This window comes from Ambystoma mexicanum, chromosome 2q, assembly GCF_040938575.1.
Source record: "Ambystoma mexicanum isolate Mex_15411 chromosome 2q, UKY_AmexF1_1, whole genome shotgun sequence".
Lineage (NCBI taxonomy): Eukaryota > Metazoa > Chordata > Amphibia > Caudata > Ambystomatidae > Ambystoma > Ambystoma mexicanum.
In genome coordinates, this window is record NC_090924.1 from 533,465,780 (window position 1) to 533,487,283 (window position 21,504).

Sequence of the window (21,504 nt, forward strand, 5' to 3'; positions counted from 1 at the left end):
CTTAAACCTGACACCACTGATCACTACTCATCATGTGAACTTCTCACAGCCAAACTCCCCACCACTAACTCCCAAACCATCACCATCTATCTACTATACAGACCCCCAGGGCCCCTGGCTCCTTCGAGGAAGACCTCAACTCCATCCTCTCTAACAACCTAAAAAACACCTCCCAATGTCTTCTCTTAGGGGATTTTAACCTTGGCTATAATGACTCTAAAGACACCCAAGCATCCGCCATTAATAACTCACTATCAGAACTAGGTTTCACCCAAAGAGTGTCTACCCCCACTCACAAAAAGGGAGAACCCTTGACTGGATAGCAGACCACAACTGCGTGATTTCCATCACTGCCATCACCCCGGAACCTTGGTCAGACCACCACCTCATCTCCTTCACACTTGAAGCGTCCGGCCCAATCGCTAACAACCCCCTAGCCACAGCCATCCCGACTAGAAGCAAGAAAAATTTAACTGCTGAAAAACTCATCCCTCTCATTCTACCTACATTGAACCAACTCCCAGCCAACTCTAAACCCCACCATCTTGTTGAAAGCTACAACAACAGCATGCGTCTAGCCTTAGATGCCATCGCACCACTAAAGCTGAGAAAACTCAAGCCGATAAAACATTTGAATACCTGGTTCACGGCCCACCTAAAAGCCCTTAGATTAGAGAAACGCAAAAAGGAACAAAATTGGAGACAAACTCCAACAGATAGCAACAAGCTGATCCTCAACAAAATAGTTTCTACATACAAAAAAAGAAATCCTCCTCGCCAAACAAGAATCTTACAACCTGAGAATACTGCATGCTAAATCCAGCACTAAAGAATTGTTCACCATATTAAAAGAGCTAGAGACACCCATCCCGGCCCCAGACACCTGTAAGAAAGACAAACAATGGTGCACCAGCATCCAAAATGCCCTATCCAACAAAGTTGCAGGTCTCCAAATCAAAATTAACAACAGGAAAGAGACCTTATCCAACTCCAAACCCAACAACACCCCCACACGCACCGGCCTTCAACACCCTCCCCCTAACCCTCTCACTCGCTTCAGCTTCTCAAAGTTGCCACGCTAGAAGTGGGAAAAATCATACTTGGCCTCAAACCTAACTACCAAGGCGACCTATGCCCACCTCAAATCATCAAAGACTCAGCTAGAGACCTATCTCCATTAATTACCAAACTCATCAACGCCTCCTTCTCTTCAGGCACTATCCCCAACAACCTCAAAGAATCCTGGGTCCTCCCCCTACTAAAAAACCCTCACTCGACCCATCCGTACCCACCAACTACAGACCATCACCACCGCCCCCTTCCTACTAAAAATCCTTGACAAGACAACCTATCTACAAATTCGAAAATTCCTTGAACAAAACCACCTCCTAGGAGTCCGGCAATCAGGATTTAGACCCCAAAACGGCACAGAAACCGCATTCATTGACCTCAAGGCCCAAATCGACACTCTGAGAGATAATGGGAAAACTGCCTTATTACTAACCACCTAGACTCGGCTGCCCACTTTTCCGAAGAAGCTATTGGCTGGATCAAATCCTTCCTGAGCAATAGATCCATGTGCGTCTTTTCCACCACGGCCTCCGCTGACCCCATTCCCTTCACATGTTGGGTCCCTCAGTGGTCATGTATCTCCCCCACACTGTACAACGTGTTTACTAAGCCCCTGTTTGATGATCTCGACGGTCTGGGTATCACCTACACTAACTATGCTGATGATACCCAGATCCTCATCCCGGTGAAGGGCGATTACAACACGGATTTAGCCTTGGTGAACAAGGTATACCTCATCATCCAGGCATGGATGGCCTCCCATAGTCTATGCCTGAATGGTGACAAGACCGAACTCATCATCCTGGGATCAGCCACGAACCTAAACAAATTGGACCTCAACTACTCTAGCTCATAGACGGCAACTCTATAAAGGTAGCTAAGTAAGTGAAAACCCTCGGCATCTACCTCGATTCCACCCTCTCCTTCCATAAACAGGTCAGCTCTCTGGCCTCCACCACAGCCTACACATGCAAGCTTATACGCTCAGCCAAACCCTTCCTCTCCACCCAAAGCTGCATTACTCTAGCCAGAGCCCTCATACTATCAAAACTGGACTATTGTAACTCCCTCTATGTAGGTGCTAACAAACAGGTTACCAAGAAAATCCAGATCCTACAGAACAATGCTCTGAGAGCAGCGCTTAGCTTCCCTAAAAGAAAACACACCTCAAATATTAGGAGAACTCACAACTGGCTCAGCACCTCGGAAAGAATCCTGCTTAAGGGTGCCTCCCTCACCCACAAATGCCTTAACAATGCAGCCCCCCGCTATCTAGCTGACAGAATAACTAGATACACGCCCAACAGACACACCAGAAATAGCAATGCTAACCTGCTCGCTGTTCCCAGATTCAAGCGAACGAAAATGGGCGGCAATAGCTTCCAGGTGAAAGCAGCCCAACACTGGAATACACTACCACCCTCCATTAGAGCCCCACAAACCTATCATCAATTTAGGCGTAACTATATCCAGTGGCTAAAGAACAAAGACCAATAACCGACTTTGTAACTACTGCAAATTTCCTTCAACCTGTAACTCTTTCATAATTGTACTCTACTGTCTCCTTGTAACTGCATTTCCTCACTGCATCCTTGTATAATAATGTAAATAATGTACAGCACTGTAACTAAGCTGAGAATATACTTGTAATGCCTGCGCCCTCATATCTTCTGGTCCGGTGCGCCATATAAATAAATAAATAAACAAACAAACAAACAAACATAATGAGCTCGCAACCAAAAAATCAAAGGAAGTGACCTTCACTCCGAATGCAAATACATTCTCACTTTGCAACAACATATGAGAATCCATTCATAAGAACCGCTACTCCCATACACTTGCAGAACCGCTGTTTCCAACAAACAGTGCAGGTGGCTGCCTCAGATTTCAAACTCTAGGACGCCAGTCTGACTGCATTATTATTCTAAAAACATTGTAACACAGATGGATTAATTGTTCGCCGTATATTGAGCATCAACTTCCAATTTACCGTATGACTTTGGTGACAATAAAACACCACTTTTTGACTTTCTGCTGCCACATCCGATCCCAGCCTCATTAACGCTCACCTTCCGAAACAGTATTTCATAAGTGTAACAAGTGCAATGGTGTCTTGTGTTATATGTGTTACTGACAATGTCTGCGTACAACCAAAACACGAACAAAAGATGGCGGGCGCAGTTCACGCTGTTCCACACCCAATCAGCGAAAGCGTCACATGTCCACGGACATGATGCTACGGATTAGCCAATCGATTTCTTGTCCGCGGAGAGAACAGGGAAGTGTGACCGCGGAGCGGACATAGATAGCACTCATTTTTCGAGACATAGTTTTTGGTCGTTTTAAAAGGAAACTACTGGATGGATTGTCACCAAATTTACAAAAGCACGCTTTCGGGATCAAGCTCCTGCCCCTGACGCAAATTTGGTGAAAATCCGTCCAGCGGTTTGGCCTGTAGGCGTGCGCAAAGTTTTGCCCCCATTCAGTCTATGGGAAAAAAAGACGTTTTGGGACCACCCCTATAACTTTGCCCCCCCTGGACCAAACCTCACCAAACTTTGCATATAAATTCAGAGTGGGCCATATACTTTTTTGGGCAAAGTTTGGTGTAGAATCGTCCAGGGGGACCGAAGTTATAAGCCGCCCAAAAAGGGCTCTTCCTATGGAAACAGCAACTTAACCATAACTACAATATGCACAAACTTTGCAGCCTAATAGGCAACCTTCGGCAAGTTAGACAGGTTGTAAGTTTTGTATGCCAGTTGGTAGTTGTGGCTGCGGTCTGTGGTGTTAGCACTGAGACTGCCCAGTCTTTATAAGTACTTGGTCATAGCAATATGAACACCTTTTAGTGCCCCGCGCTCTTAATTTTAAAGAGATAAAAGTGAAAAAAATCAAAGTGTAGCCACTTGTTGTTACTTGTTGTTTGAAGTTTTGTATTTGTACAGATTGCAAAGCAAAGTAGATAACTCATTAATTCCACAAAATTTAGAACAAAAATAGATGCCCTGAGGAGCAAGGGCGAAGAGCATCTGTTTGGCGAGTGACTTGGGGGCGCCACAGAAAGATGGAGCCTGTCATGCCACCTTCAAGGACTAGAGCTCAACTAAAACGCATGGCTCTACAAGATGAATACCCAGCCAAGCAGCCTCGACAACAACAAATGAGCCAGTACTTCTCTTGTGGTTCGATAGCTGACATAATGGAGGAAGCAGAGACTCTTGTGGCAGAAGACGTATTTGAAGTGTTCCCTATATCTGCCACCTCAGTGTTGACAGAGCGAAACCCACAAGAGAAGGCAATGTCTGCGCAATTACCACAGTTATCCGATATATCAACACCATTGCAGAGGGAAGACGGAGAAAACGGAGAAACTGGACAAATCAAATCAGCCGATTCAGACAAACAGTGGCCCGGGGGGTGCAGTGAGGACCCGCGGTCCCGCGGTCTGCAGTCTGTGGGAGCCCAGTCATCGTTGCCTGTGGTCTTCGCCGCGGTCGCGCCCGATGACGTTGATGGGCGGGGCGGTGACGTGGCTGCTTGGAGCTCCGATGAGGGAACCTCGGCGCGGCAGCGTCGGCTTGACGTGGAGGAGGCGCGCCAGGCCAGCCGACTGAGGGGCCCAGCTGCGGTCATGCTACCCACCGCTGCCGTGAGCCCAGGAGTCGATACCGTCTCAGCTGAGACAGTCAAAGCAGGGGCGGAAGAGAGCGAGGTAAGCGTGAAGGCCTTCCCGCATGTGACTTCTAACATAAGCAACATAATAAACCTGTCTAATCCACAACAGCAGGAGGATGAGCACACAATGATTTCACCAGAAGGCATTTGTAGTGCTGCATTTCCGACGGCCCCCAATTTAGACAACATAACATCTAAGGAAGCATCAAGGTTGCAAGGTGGATATGTGTTAGAGGAAGAGGCGAAAATTACGCCCATTACAAGCAGAAGAAACTCCTTAGAGGTAGTTTCAACAGTATTACAAAACCTAATTGATCTAAACAAAGAACGTGCTTGCAAACAGACATCCGGGGGCACTCCTGTACCCAACGGAATGCCAAAAATACCTCATAAAAGGCAGTGCATCAATGTGACTAACGTCAATCGGGACATTTGGGGGTCTGGTAAACACAAAAGAGTAAGAACCTTAGAGGATGTGTCCTCGACGATTCCTCCCAGTCACCATGTGGAAAGGTGGCTGACTCTCAGGAACGACAGTCATCCCACAACAAGTTAAAACACGGTATTAATTTGTGTCAACCATCTCAACTTCCGCAGAATGTAAACAGTGATGATTCTATGGATGATTCCACGTCCAGAGACTCATCGTTTGTAGAGCGAGATTTCCCGAAAGTTAGAAGAGAACAGTCTGCCTTCAGTCACGCTGCACGTGGCGTGACAAGGAAAGGTAGAGGTGGCTCACAGATCCCTTGTGTACATGTGCCTTCAAATGATTTACTAATAGCTGTGACCTCTGCCATGGCTATCTCCCTGGTACCTTTTACTAAACTTTACGAAACACTAAATGAAAATGGGAAAGATGTCACAACATTACTGACCTTAATGAACTCAAAACTCTTACATCTAGAGACAATGCACAGCTGCCAAAGTTCCAGACAAGAAGATGTAATCCAGAATTTACTGGCAGGTCTTGCATCAATTAATGATGACAAACGCAATGACATGCTTGATAAAAAGCTGCTTGCTGAGGTAGCAAAGGAAGCTCTGTCTCTGTTTCATAAAATTCAACTCTGATTCAAAAGGCGGGAAGCCGCTTGGAGTTGGTACTGGGTCGCAAATGCCAACGAACGAGCTTCCGAGCGTTGTCCCGCAGCCGCTTAAAAGAGTCACGGCCACCGAGACCGGTTCCTCACTAAGACAACCGGGGCACCTAGTAAACAATGCTGCCCAAACTAATGCTGTCTCAGAAATTAAGGGTTCCACGCTCCCGGTGGCAATTGACGTTGAGAGCTGTGCAAATACCGGCGTCTTATGTTGTGAGAATGTAGATCAAGGTGATATACTGGACACCTCTTTCCATATGGCATTTTTACAAGCCAGAAGTTGAACTAATCTGGCTTTGTTGGACAGCCAAAGTGCGTCTGACTCAAATCCTCAATTACCAGCTGTCGACCAAACTTCTGTTCCAGAAGTGGTAGCTGGGGTCAGTGCAAAGTCATCAAGTTTGTTTCCAATCTTTGGAGGGCCAGATGTAGAACTACAAAAAAGGGTGGAAATCAAAAAGGGAAACGCCCCGCAAAGTAAAAAGCCAAAAAACATGCCAGGACGCAAGCAGAGCCAACAAAGAGGTGCTCGGAAATGTCTTTGTAACATCAACATGTTACAATTTGTAGATAAAGCGATCACCACACGTCTGAAATGAGTGAAGCAACGAAGGAGCCTATAAAGGCTCCAGCAGAAGCAACGGCACTTAATTTGAACACAGCAAGAGGTCATCTTAGTGTAGCGGCAAAGGCTAACCAAGATGAGCTGCTGGATCTATCGGTGTACGAGGATTTTGTTGAGGAGGATGTAGTATCAGGGAACCAACCGCTTGATGCTTCAGTCATAATAAAAGATGTTACTTTATCTTCTAGACAGGTGGAATTCAGCTCCCCTAAGAATGCTGAAGCAGGCCAACTGAATCCTAAAATGACTGGTTTGCAAGAGCCCTTAAATAAAATAAAAATCACAGCATCAGAGACAGGGGGCAGGACCTGTTCTATCATTCCGACTGAAGTAGCGGCCGTCAATGAAGAATTGACACCATTAAGTCCTGCGTTTGCTGCCTTACAAGAAAAAAGGGAACGTTTAAGACTTATCCTAGAATCAAACACCCGGTGCGCGGGTGTAGGAGTCAGCTCCTGACGAACTGTTGAAACTTTGAAGGAGAACGCTTTGAACATAGGGTTGACTTGAAGAAGGATGTTGTTTCTTTCTCACGGAAAGCTGAGTATCAACATCCTGGAGGCAGGGCGAACAGACAGAAGACTAATAATGGGCAGGCAACAGTTCGCCCCTTGGACGTTACCTACACGATCAAATTGATGTTGGAGAGGTTAGAGTCAGGTGACAAATTGATTCTGAACCGTGCAAATGTAATAAGATTGCTCCATCATGTACCTCGACTACGAGCTCTAGGTTCTAAAGACTTAAAAATAGTGGAATTCGCTGACGAAACTTGCAATGACAAGGTCAAATTACACGTTGACTCCAGCATAATTGCAAACACAATTTTAGAAGCAGGGGAAGATCTTTTGTCTTTGGGGTTTGACACCTATAAAATAATCGACCATCCACAATGTGAAAAATTGGAGGGTGTGGCCGTAACAGGCGTTGCCTCGGTTACTCAAAACACCAAACTTAATTCCAGAGAGCAGTCACTTAAAAATGCATCGATGAATCAAACCTCAAAAGGACAGTTGTGCAGGAGGGAGGCGGTTTCCAAAACAGGCTCAGCTGATTTAGTAGGACACAGAGTGACGTCCGTTGGGCAAGAAGTGATGCCCAGCAATAATCCAATGGAGAATATTAAATCACTTTAAATAGTGTCAGACCAAGCAATAGCATTGCCACTAACCTAATGAGCAGCCCTTTGGGTAAAGAAAACATCCGAGACTGGAATTGGCTGGCCACTGCTTTGAATACCAAAACCTCAAGTTAATGCCCAAAGAACAAGGAATCACAGCTCTGCTCATTTGCGTCATGGAACACGCGTGGCTTCATGCGCTTGTTAAATAATGACTGGCTTCTCAATCTGCAACTGGTGTGTCTTCAAGAAACATGGATGTTAGAAACAAAAGTTATCTCAGAGTTCGAATGTGCACTGAACCCTGCCATTAGGGCCGAAAAAGGGGGGCCTATAGCTGGCCTCCTAAAACTGATTAAGCGGTCTTCAGGCTATCGGTTATTAAACTCTAAGAATTACACACCAAACATTCAAGTCTCTGAGATAGGCAAAATTAATCTTGTGGTAAAGGAGCTAGATATAATCCAGATAATAAACCTGTATTGGAACCATTGTTGGACAGGCTCTTACCCGTTCCTTGATCAAGTCACAACAATCATTGATAACCTTCTCGAAGTCAATAGAGGGGCTGGAATGATAATATGTGGTGATTTAAATATTGACTTCTTCAAGCCACATAATCTGGCTAAATCACAATTGGCGAAAGACTAGTCGGAAGAACTGAATGCAAGAGGCTTAACAATGTTAAACGGTTGCACGCAAGGGGATACTGTGGCAATGTCCACTTGGCATTGTGATGGCCAATCGTCAACTATCGATTATATCTTCATTTCGGATGCAATGCATGTCAGGATAAATTCTTTGAAAGTTCGGGCAATGGAACACAGTGACCACGAATTGTTAGATTTCAAATTTCAAAACTCGGCAGTAGATCAACCTCGGCAATGGAGAACAAAAGTTTGGGTTGAATCTAACTGTTTAAGAGTGAGGCTGGACGAACACGAGGTGTCGAATCTATGTAACCAATTTAAGAGCAGTCCAGAGGAGGTTGAATACACCTTGTTACTGTTTCAATTCAAAGTAAAGAATATCGGACTAAAACACTGGTCATTTCACAACAAACATTGCTTCGACTTAATAGTGATGCAGCGCAAAAGACTGATGCAAGCCGAAATTCGGAGAAACAACAAAGGGTCAAAGTGTGAAATAGCGTCAAAAAACAGAGTCACAAAACAAGACTATAAAAATTGGCTAAAAAGCCACACATTTTTATTACATCAGCAAGACGCAGGGGCCATGCTGAAGACCCTACGAAGCTTTGCAAGCGGGTTTGGTAACAGAACTCGAGTGGGTGAAGCACTTTACAACATTATATAACAAAAACTCTATGTTACAGCCACTAACAGTGCTTGATCCTACACCATGAGATTTACAATTCCCGAGAGAAGACATTCGTGAGGTTATCAAGAAAGCCAAAAACTCTAGGGCTCCTGGTCCTGACGGGTTGTTGAACGTTATGATTGAACAGTTTCCTGACCTCTGGGCTGATCTATGCGTTGACGTATTCGCAAGAATAAACATGCTTCGTCAGTCGCCAAGTTCTTGGAAAACAGGGATAATTATCCCAATTTTCAAGAAAGGAGATATAACCTCACCTAAAAACTATCGGCCAGTGGCATTGCTTGATGTCTTAGGGAAGATTTACGCCACATTGCTACAAAAAAAACTGATCAACTGGGCTCAGTCAGCAAAAAGGGTTGATGAAAGACAAGCAGGTTTTGTTAAAAACGTTGGGTGCTCTCTGAACTTACTTTTCTTAAACTTATTGAAAATGGAAGCACTGTGTACAAACATCAAAATCTATCTGGACTTTGTGGACTTTTCCTGCGCCTTTGATATGATCGACCAAGAGCTACTCTGGCAAAAGTTAGGGCTATGGGGCTGCCCTGCTGGTTTACTATAGGCTATCAAAGAACTCCACACAGATACATCGATCACTATTCGTTTAGACCAGTCAGGTTCCTTATCTGCACAGATCAAACACATAAGGGGGTTAAACAAGGTTGCCCATTGGCAGCTGCAATTTTCAGCCTTTTCATCTCAGATATCGGTGATGCAATATCTTCAGAGAGGACGTTTCCACCTAAGCTCAACTCATCTCCAATAAATTGGATGCTGTATGCTGACAATCTGGTTATCTTGGATTTAACCCCGATCGGTTTACAACGCAAACTAGAGGCTGTCCAAAGGTATGTGAACTTAAACAACCTGAAAATCAACGCTACAAAGAGTGAAATACTGGTGTTTCATAACTCAAGTGCAACACTGAGATCAATGGAGACAAAATTTGTGTGGAAACTTGGGCAAGACAAATTACACTTATCAAAAAGCGTGAAGTACCTGGGCATGATATTAAATTCCAGCATCTGCGATGACCCATGGACACGTGAATCAAAGAGGAAATGTGGCCAGTTAGCATGTCAGGGCCTTTTGCTACATAGAAAATTTGGTAGATTCTCAATGCAACCCTTGAGGAACTTCTAGAACACAAAGTGTCGCCAATCTTAACTTACGGAGAGAAAATGCTTTTGGATGCTCATCAAATCATTGGGCATCACTCGAGCATATGTTCTGGACTAAAGCCCTAAGCCTACCAATTGGAATTTCAACAGCATGTATAAGGTACGAACTGGCGTTAATCTCGTTGCATGCTCGGATCACCTGGAACCAATTGGCCTTATATCAGAAATCCAGAGCTCAGGAAAGAATCCTGAAATTTCGTATATTTCACAATGCGTCTTCGAGTGGAACTGATATCGTCTCCTTATGGACAAAACATTGTGAAGATCTCCTACTTGCATACAACATTAGCATGGACACCCTACATAAAAATCCCATGGCAGCAAAAGTAAAGATCTGGCGTGCAGATTGGGAAGCCACGTGTAGTGAGCACCTCGTCGCCAGAGCGAGGATAAACTCACCTGCAGAAGCAAGAGGCTTCAACGTGCTACAAAAATACCTGCACTTATTTCCAAGTCTGAAAGCCTGCAGACTCTTTATGCTGTTTTGCCTAAACGCCTTTAAAACCAGAGAGCGATACAGCCATTGGGCTTGCAATGCAGGAGTGAATCTCTCCTGCCAGTTGTGCGATAAAGAAGTGGAATCACTTAAACACCTTGTGTTGTTCTGCCCGGAACTAAAAGACGTCCGCTCAATTCACCTGGGCCGTTGGAATGATGAGCATCAGCTTGTGAGTGCAGGAGAAAGGTGGATGAGAATGTGGATCGGCACTGACATGAAACTAACCCTGCCATTAACATCATTTTTGGATTCAATTGAAGAGAGGTTAAACACGGATGCCCAGCATCTGACTGATCAACCCCAAACAAAGCCATGTGGAGTCATATACGCTGATTAGGCTGGAGTATTATGACAATGGAGGATGCGAGGGAGGAGGTGTTTGGGGTTTTGCATTTTGCATTTGGGTTGATGGACTTGATTTTTTTTGTGTAATATTTTAAAGGTTTGAATTTAAACCAATAACATTAATTTAAAAATAAAAATAAAAATAAAAAATAGATGCCTTGTTGGTTTCACAAGTTTACAAAGTGCAGTGTTGTCTGTTTATCCACAAGTTTCAAAATGTAGGAAACAGTAGCTTGCTGATAGGTATTTACTCTGTGGTGAGTTCCCTTATCTGAACATTGTTGCTCCAATATGTCGTTGGAGAAGGTTTATTTAGATGCGTCTTCAATATATGTTACATCACATATATTATTGTTAAAAGTAACTTGAATTGTGTATTGAAGCCCTCGGCACGTGTTTCTCCAGATTAAGTGGTCTGGTTCGTCAGGAGGGTTTTGTTGGAAGGAATGAATAGCGATACCTGAAAGGTAATTATAATGTATAAGTGCTAAGCATAGTGGCTATACAATTTGAGTAAGGGTAAGGGGAGAAGGTAAAGAGTGGGGAGGAAGGAAGAGGCAATAGAAGTCACATTGGGTGTCTCAGGGTAGTTATAACGGTAAAGGGCACTTACTCTGCTGGTGTATTTCTAGGATGGTAGGTTCTATGGTGTCAGGTGGCCCCTGTTTCATTAGAGTATTGGCTGTAGGCCAGATGCAATACAATGGTTTGCTGTAGTAAATATGGACTTGGTATTGATAATTCTAGTAGAGAGATCTGGGGATACAAAGTTGAAAACAGGTATCAGGTAATAGTTTGATATATTACAGTTATGATATCTACAATTTGTGGCTAGGTTGGAGTTAACATGGTCCTGGGGTTAAGGGGAGGATCCACTGTGTGTGGTTGTACCTGAGTTTGTATGAAGAGGTTTAGTCCATATTGGATGTTGGTCCAAGGCTGGCTTGATGCCCTTGCTGTGTGTATGGCTGGTCTGGCCTGGCCGCTTGTATAAAATGGTCTGGTGGCTGCATGTCGGTGGCACGTATTCGCAGCATTATGTGATGACATCATTGCACACACAGGACTACTCAATGACGTCATCACGCACGCGGCACTGCGCAATGACATCATTGCGCCCAGTGCCATTTTGGATTGGGGTCAGAAAGTGTATTTTTTTTTGTGTGCTGGTGCTTATTTCTGCCTTACTTTGGGAAGTACAAAATTAAAGAAGATTTGTTAAGGTTGTAGATTCCCTGAGACACCATGTAATTAAGAAGGAAAAGAGAGAATTTGTAGCAGGGAATACTAATAGTGAAGTCCTGGTACAATGGTTTTATTAGTGCACTGTGTGGTGTTTTAAGTAAACACAGTGGCTAGGTTGATGACCTTGGTGTTTGAGCATATTGATGTGACATGAGTTATCATAGGTAATGCATTTTGCAGCATGATAAACATGGGCACAATTATGTGACAAAAATTTGCATTCATAGAACATTAAGGGCATGATATGCATAGACAGATCCAATGTACAATTGAGATATGTTAATTGTAGAACAAGAATACATATAATTTAAATGGTACTGTTTTTGAATTCAGTTCAAATGAAATGGGATAGTTCATTGTCGGAGTTGAGGCTGGCATGGCAGCAATCTGTCAGACAAATCCATTTGTCTTCGCATTGGCGCAGTTTCTTTTCACGATTGCCACCTCTCGCCGGTTTGGATATTTATTCTATCCCAAAGAAAGAGATGTCCTTTATGTCATCCCTAGCATGGTTTTGGAATAAATGGTTTGCGAGTGGGTGTTTCATGTCCTTATTTCTCAAAGTTCTTAAATGTTCAGATATTCGTGTCTTTAGATGTTTGATTGTGCTTCCAATGTATACTTTCAGGCATGTGCATATTATTGCATAAACCACAAAGGTTGAGTTGCAGTTAACGAAGTCTTGGATGTGGTGTTCTTGTCCATGTGGTAGCATTATTGTGTTTTTTTAATTGACTGAATGATTAAATACTGAGCAGGATCCACATGTATAGTTGCCTTTTAGTTTGGGCATATTCCAAAGTTGTTGCAGTCTTTTTGAATCTTTTTGAGGTTGAAAGTGAGAGGGACATAATAAGTTTTTGAGATTGTGTGCTCTGCGATACATGATATTTGGGTGATCTGGCAGATATGGTCTAAGGTCTTCATCAGATGTAAGGATTGACCAATATTTTAGTAGACTTTTTCGAACAATAGATGCTTCAGAGTTGAATGTTGTGATGAATCTGATGTCTTGATCCTTTGTTGTTTTGATCAAGGGCTTGTTTTGTACCGTAGCTGTGTAATATTCATTTCCATACCACATGTACAAAATCAGCTGGGTCCGTGCAACATCTATTACACTTAGCAGATCTACCAGGGTAATACTTCTGCAACTGATCTGGGGTATAATAGATCTGGTGCAGGAACTTAAAGTGGGTTAACCGAAATCTATTGTTCAATGACACTCTCCGCGTTTGCATACATATTAGTTTCCATTGTGACTCAGTCAGTTCCCTCCCCAGCAATTTCTCCCACTTTTCTTTAAATGCAATTTTCTCGTCCACTTTGTGTAGTTTAATAGTCTTGTAAAATGAGGACACCAGTTAAGTATATCTGGGAGTGGTGGGGAGAGAGGGGGGTCGATAACAAATTGAACTAGAGGGGACACACGTGGTTCATCCGGATAACTTGGCCACATATCTCGTAATGCCACCCACAGTCCAAAGTATAACAGCATGGTCACTGCATTCCATTCAGCTCTTGTTTTTGGTAGGTCCCACGTTATAAATTTCCCATCCTCTATCATATCCCCTAGTGAGTGTACACCAAGCTTCTCAAAGTGGTGCCTGAAAATCTTTTTGTGTGTAACATCAACCCCATGTATCTCATAGATAACGAAGTCAGGAGCAAACAACTCTTCCTTTCCCACCACCTGCATCACCTGCTCCCATGTTCTGCATGTGGAATCGGCATGTTGCATCTCCCCTCTCACAACCGCTCTCCTTCTCCCCCACAGCATCCCATTCAGTTCATCCACGTAGGTTACTGCCTTTTCAAGTTTAACATGCAGAAAACCTGGGGAGGGGTGCCACCACCCTGCCGTATATAGTAAATTAAGCCGCTAAATAATAGGCGTGGTGGTCGGGATACTCCTGGCCCCCCCCATCTCAAATGGATGGGTCAGTGTGTCATATGAAATTCTGGCCTGTCCGCCAGCTCAAATTAATCTCATCATCATACTTCTCAATCGAAACCAAAAATGAGCCGTAGGTACTATTGGTATATTATTGAAGATAGACAGCAGCTTAGGAACCACTACCATTTTAGCGAAGGAGATCCAGGCCACCTGCGATAGCGGTAAGAGGAGCCCAGTCTCTACTTTATGCTCGAGTTGTTCCAGAACCTTCACATAATTTTCAATGTATAGATAGAGAGACTGGGGTCATGGTCACCATTACACCCAGATATCTAATGCCTTGAGGACCCCATTTAAAGGCTTTTCCAATGTCCGCACATTGCACCCTGATGTCATAGGCAATACCTCTGATTTCGACCAGTTGATTCTTAGTCCGGAGACCTCACCAAATCAACAGACCTCCTGTACCAGCGGTCGTAAATTGTTTTTGGGATTTTTAACATGTAAAAGCATGTCCTTGGCATAGAGAGAGATGGTTGAGACATGTGAGTAGATTTTAACACCTCTAATGAGCATTATACTCCCTTATGCAGCAGACCAATGCCTTGATCGCTAGGGCGAAAAGGAAGGGGCAGGGAGCACAGCCCTACCTAGAATCCCTAGTATATAGTCTGAAACCACCTAACTAGTTAGCACTCTAGCTCTAGGCACTGTATGAAGGAGCCTGACCCATTGAAGAAACACCATGCCCAGCCCCGATCTCTGCAAGACCTTGAACAGGAAAACATGAAAGGCCATTCTACGGAGTAAAAAGCTTTCTCGGCATTGAGCATGGTGACAACAGGAACCTCAACGCCATTATTATGCATCAAAGTAAACAGGTGACATAGATTTCTCTGGGTGGACTGCCCAGGTATAAATCCAGCTTGTTCTGGAAAGGACCATGGCTGTCATGTATGGCAGAAATCTATCTGCCAGCAATTTAGCAATTATTTTGTTATCAGTGTTTATTAAAGATAGGGTCCTGTAGGAAGCGCACTGCCAGGGGTCTTTGTTAGCCTTTAACAGAGCTGTTATCAGGGCAGTCCTTGTAGATTCGGGATAACACACTGGTTGCTAAAGACGACTCATACATATTGCGCAAGTGTGGTACAAGAAGTTCTACATATTCCTTATACATCTCAGAGGTGATACCATCTAGCCCAGGGGCCTTTCCGCTGGGGAGCGACATTATTACCTGGTGTATTTCTTCCTCAGATGGAGACTCATTCAGAATGTCAGCTTGCTCAGGGTCCAGACATCCCAGGGCCCCTGGTCAAGGTATTGGGCAATCTAACTTCGATCCGCATAAGTTTGGGAGGAGTATAGGTGAACATAGTAATCACAACAGACAGAGTTGATGTCATGCGCTGGTCTGGGAGCTGCTGAACCCCTCAGACCAAGAGGAGAGTCACACACTCAACGAACCTAAAAAGTATAGTTGAGGGAAAGGGGAAGTTGATAAATTAACAAAATCAGATTCCAGGCTTCAATTCACAAAAGAATCTGCAGGGGCGAGAAAGAAGAGATACCATGTAAGGTTAAGTTCCCTCAATCATACACTAATCTCCCTTCAATCCAAAGGAGGCATAATATACACTCTTTATACCTGAATTATCCTCTGCTTACGCCTAGAGTATTGTTTGACTTGCTTTTACTTAAAAGCCTCTGGAAACATTTTAGAACATGGACTAAATAGCTTCTTGCCAGAGCTGAACATTTATTGTGTTGAGCTTCCTCAAGTTCACCGTTAACTTTGATGGGAGTGAAAACCTTTTCCAAATGATATAAATAAACAATCTCTGTAATCTTCTTTTCAATTGGCTCTGCCAATGCTTGCTTAGACAGTATGCCCCCAAGTGTGCTGCTCCAAAAACATATTTTGTCTCTGCGCTAGCCGCGCTTAACTCACCTCTGCCTACAAAGGAGTTATCCCTGTGCACCAATGCTGCCTCCCGCAAAACAGTCTCCTGTACTTCAAATAAGTCACTGCGCAAACCACGCCTAAATGTGTCACTTAACTGAACTAGATATTCAAGGGAAAATGTCCTTGCACATCTGCGCTGCCCCGCGCTAAACAGAATCTAAAAACTGTCAAAACTGTCACTGCGCTACCCACGGAGAAAATAGAGTCTCTGTGTTTGACACGCTGTGAGAAAAGTTAAAGGAAAAGATACACTCACTTACTTCAAACAAGTTATTTATTTTCCGAAAGGGAAAACCAGATGTTTCCCGGTCTTCACAGCAACCATGCGAGGAAGGCGAACCCCCTAAAGCCATTTCCTCAAGCTATTCCGTCCTTTTGAGAGAAACAGTTTTCTTTTGCCAATGAGTGTCGCATTTGTGTAAATACAGATGCGAACTAACAATTTTTGCCAAAGGATACAGTTACAAGGATTGTTTTCTGTTAATCCTGTACACAGAGTTGCACTGAATTTTTAAAAATGTCACAAAACTTTACAATTCTAAACTTTAATTTAGCTTTTTCTTCTGCTGCTTCTCTTCTTAGGAATTCTTGAACTCCTGTCCTGACGGGTTTTCTTTAGATTATCTTCTTGTGCTGCTTTTTAACAGAGAATAGGCCCAGTTCTCTGGAGCTCTAAAAAGCTGTCCTTCACTGCTGGGCATCTAACAATCACTTTGTAGGGTTAAGACCTCCATCTTGGCTTGGGAAAGTTCCAACACTCTGAATGGCCAGAGGTAAGGCCCAAACAAACCATGCTCAAAAGTAATTAATAAATACATAATTTCATTAATAAATGAGCTCACAAAACAAGACACAAACCCCCCCCCAATCATTCCAGTAACCCACCGCAAGGTACCTGACAGTTGATCCAGTTAAGGTCTCTAACTGGCCTCCAAGTAGCATCCTCGACCTTGAGGATCGATCCCAGTTGCCTTTCATGCTTAACCGCCCTCACCAAAGTATGGCTGGTCCTATCACCCTGCGCATAAGCGGCGGCCACCACCGGCTCCCCCAAAAACCTTTCCTCTCTACGGCCAGTGAAGCATACTCTCCCCCTCTTCTCCAGTAGTAAAGCCCAGAAATCTGGATCGTTTTGTAGCAACTGCAGTTGTTCCAGAGGTTTAATCTCCACCTCAAGAGATTTCAAAGATCTTCTGAGTGCCTTCAGAAACCCACCTTCCTTGGAGATGCAGCACCCCCTAATACAGACCTTGAATGAATCCCAAGTTACTCTCGGAGCTGGTACTGAACCTGCATTCGTGTTAAATAAGGTCTGTATATCTTGCTCAATTTCATCCCTTAATGCAGCGTCCTCTAGAGCACGCCTCCCAAATCGCCATCTAATTAATCAGGGTGCTTGTGCAGGCCTAGAAAAGGAGATCACCACTGGAGAGTGGTTGGACAATGTCTGGAGCAGAATCTTAGTTTCTGTCAGCGACCTTGCAAAATCTGCAGTAACCATAACATAGTCTATTCTAGATGCACTATCGTGTACCCCAGAGTAAAATGAGTATTCTCTAGCTAAACAGACAGGCATCTTATCATACCGTGGTACTCTGCAATGTTCTGCCATTTCGTTGCAGACTTTGGGAGTGGTGGATGACCGATCAAGACCCAACGACAGGGCGATGTTAAAATCTCCATCCCAGATAAACTTGTATGCAGGGAATTTATGAATATAGTTCGCACCCGTTCGGAAGAACTCAGGGGAGTCCATTTTTGGGGCATATATATTAATTAGGAGAATTTGCATTCCCAAGCATTCACCTGCTAGGAGAATAAAACGGCCCTTTGTATCACCAATCTGTTCATGGCCTCTGAATATACCTTGCAACTCCCCCCCCCCCCGCCTATGGACCCCCGACCCCAGGGTGGCTGGAAGCCTGCTACCCCTACTCAAATGGGTCTCCCGGAACAATAGAATATTCACCTGATGCCTTTTTGCCTGATTTACAATCAACCTGAACGTCTTATTGTTAAGTCAACCCATGAAAATTCCAAGTCATCGGTGTGATTTGCTCACCTGTAACCCCTTGCCATGTGTCTCATAACGTTATGCATTCATACCCATTGCTCGCCAGCGTCCCAGAAAGAGACAAGCTGGACTTCGTGTCACATGGTCGTTTGAGAGGGCCACAAAGAGATATGTGCGTCATAGAAAATGACAACTCTACTGCTGTGCCTAATTGAATCCAAACACCCCATCCCCTCTTCCGAACCATGCCGGAAACGTGAACATACCGGCTAATGCCCCATCCCAATCCCAAACCCTGTTTAACCAAACAAATCACACACAAAGGCAGTTACTGAGATATTGGGCAGTTGCTGCTGAAGCTACCTGTGACAGACAGCCACATTTGTGTATTTTCCTGTGACGGCCATCCACATCGGACGCCTCTCATCCTACTGTGGTAACCCCTCCATTATACAAACAATGCAATAAGAACCCCATATCAACAGATTATGAGCATGTCAGCGTTCAGTGTGGTAAACGGGTGGGTTGCCCCCTGGTTCTGGCAATCTAGTAGCAAATCTTTCAGCTGCTTCGGGAGACGTGATAAATAGAACCTTGCTGTTATGGACCACCCTTAGTTTTGCAGTAAATAGCATTGCATAACAGACTACTTTCTTCCTCAGGATATTCTTAACAACCTGAAAACCTTTTCTCTGCTCCTCGACCTGTGGGCTGAAGTCGGGGGAGCATTTGATTAGTAGCAGAGCCAAACCTCAAATCTCCTTTCTCTATATTGGCTTAAAAGATCACAGTACTGTCTCTGTAATTGAATATTCTACTGATGATGGCCCGTTACGGCACACCCAATAGCGGTCTAACGGCCAGAGAGCAGTGTGATCTTTCCACCATGAACATATCAGAGACTGGCAGGCCGTATAGTGTCCAGAAGCATTTTTCAATGAATTGTTCCATTTTATCTAACGCTGTTGACATCACCACCCCCAAGTAATTCCTCCTCCATCTTCCTTCAAGGTCGTCGTTCTTCACCATGACCCTTTTTACCGTACGTTGGAAGAGTGCCACTCTTTTTGCAACTATGCCACTTTGTCTTCCCCATCGCCAAATCTTTGTTCTGCAGCTGACATGCGACTGCATAACTTTTCAATTTGTAATGCAGAGACATCAACCTTACAGCTAAGGGCGTCTGTCTTTGTGCCTAGATTGTCCGTGCTGTCCTGCAAGACCAGTAAAGTGTGGTTGAGGGTCGTAACATTGATATGAGACGGGCCTGGGGAAGCATCTGCCACCCGAGTATGCTGGTCAACCTTTGCAAACTGTTCCATTTTTGATTATTCCATGATTGATTGTTCCATGTTGCTCGTCCTCAGGCTGCACTGTGAGGCCCATCTATATACCGCCCAATGTTCAGTTACCCACCGATGGTCACCCAGTATCTTCTGGCGTGCGTCAGTGGAGCCTGACGACCAGCCTCGTATAATGTCATCATGACACAGCTCATAGTGTCCACTGGGCTGTACTCCAGCAGTGTGGCCCCACCAGGGAGGGTGATATGTGGCTCAGCTGGGGGAAGGCCTAGGATGGGGATGAATACCCCACCATTCGATCTGTCTTTCCTGGTATCACCCGTTACCCAGGACTAGTACCACCCCTCACCTCACCTACACAGTACGAATGACAAGAGAGCACCACCCGCATGGGCCGTGCATTAGACGCCCCTGTATCTCCTGCGGAGTCAGTGCACCACTGTCTACCAAAGTCTCCTTCACCTGCTGGTTCGAGTAGGGCCTCAACTCCAGTTAAGTAGCACCCCATGGTGTCGAGCTCACACTCACTGGGGTATCACCCTCGTTATTCATGCACCAGGCAATCACCAGATGTAGGGGGCAAGACCACCTCAGGCATCCCCTGGAGTAAACCCTTGTATGAAGCTCCAGCTACAGTCAACAAAATGTACAGCAGGTCACATGGCCCTAATAAGTCAATCCACTTCTGGCAGGGCACGGGACTCACCACGGTCAGCCACCCAAGACGCCATCCTGCTGTGGTGCTCTGCAGGCGTGGTTCGTTAAAATGCTGTCTGGTCGCACAGGAGAGCACAGTCGTCACCTCACTAATCGTTGCTCGCCCGCAAGCAGCAAGATTTGGCCAGCCATTCCGGGAGCAGGCCAAGCACGGGTGTGCAGTCGGCGGACTTCCCCCGTCGCAGGTGGATCACTGTCCGGATTCCAGGCCGCTGACGTACCTTCTAGGAACATCACCAGTTCGCCCAGCGCTCATTCGCAGGCCCTGTGCCGGCCTGGGTGTGCCATGGGTTGGTGACTCTCCGCACACTGGGGATGAATACACCAACATTCGATCTGTCCTTCCAGGGATCACCCATTACCCAGGAGCAGTAACACCCTTCACCTCACCTCTACAGTACGAACGACAAGAGAGCACCACCCGCATGGGCCGTGCATTAGACACCCCTGTATCAGAAGAAAAATCAGATTGATGCTGTCTTGTCAAGCAGTAAACAGGCTCTGGATGCAATCAGAGGATCTCAATTGGCAGCAAACCTGCTGCCAAGCTTAGAGAATTTAGACTGTGAGACGTATTATCAAGTTAATATAACATTGTTTAAAAAATTACTGAAGCTTAAGAAACAGAGTAAAATAAAAAACAATTCTTGGTTTTTGGACACATTGAAACAAAACTACTGAAGAAAGGAAAAAAAAAAAAAAAAAAAAAAAAATCGGCAAAAACTACAAGACCCGCTCAAGCAGATGAAGATGCATTGTCAGCTTAAAAAAAAGGTATTGTGGAAGAAAACCTTCTTTCAATTGCAGATTGCCTCTTCGAAAAATCAAACAAAAGAACTATTAACCAAAATTAAAAATCTCTCATCCCCATCTTCCATTGATTTTAAACTCCCCCAATCTTATACTCTGGCAAATGAATTTAAGGCCTACTTTCATGATAAGGTTCATTCTATTGATTTACAATCTTCCTCTGCTCCCATTTACCCACCTCAAAATTGTGCAACTGTGTCTACCTTTAAGGCATCTGTATTTCTCTTTTCATTGGTAAACTCAGATGATATTGAAACCTTAATCCAGAAATTGAAACCAACCAATTTTGTTTATGATTTCATTCCTGCCTGTTTGGCGGTGCAATCAGCATCATCTCTTAAATTTTTTTTAACCAATTTTGTCAATGCTTCCCTGACTCAGGGTATAGTCCCTAGTGATCTAAAGCGGTTTGTTCTCACGCCCTTGCTGAAGAAGCCCTCTCTGAATCACCAGGCACTGGAAAACTATCGACCTATTGCAGGGTTAACATGGACCGCAAAGATCCTGGAAAATATAGTTACGACACAGTTGCAGGAACACTTGGAGGATAATTTTTATTGAAGTGCCAATAACCAGAAAAGCATGGAC

General features: G+C 44.4%; 1 protein-coding gene across 1 annotated transcript in view; it reads right to left on the minus strand.

Moving 5' to 3' along the window:
- Nucleotides 1–21,504, minus strand: part of DNAH3 (dynein axonemal heavy chain 3) — a 1,861,430-nt gene that overhangs the window by 432,003 nt on the left and 1,407,923 nt on the right. The gene's annotated exons all lie outside the window — the stretch shown is intronic.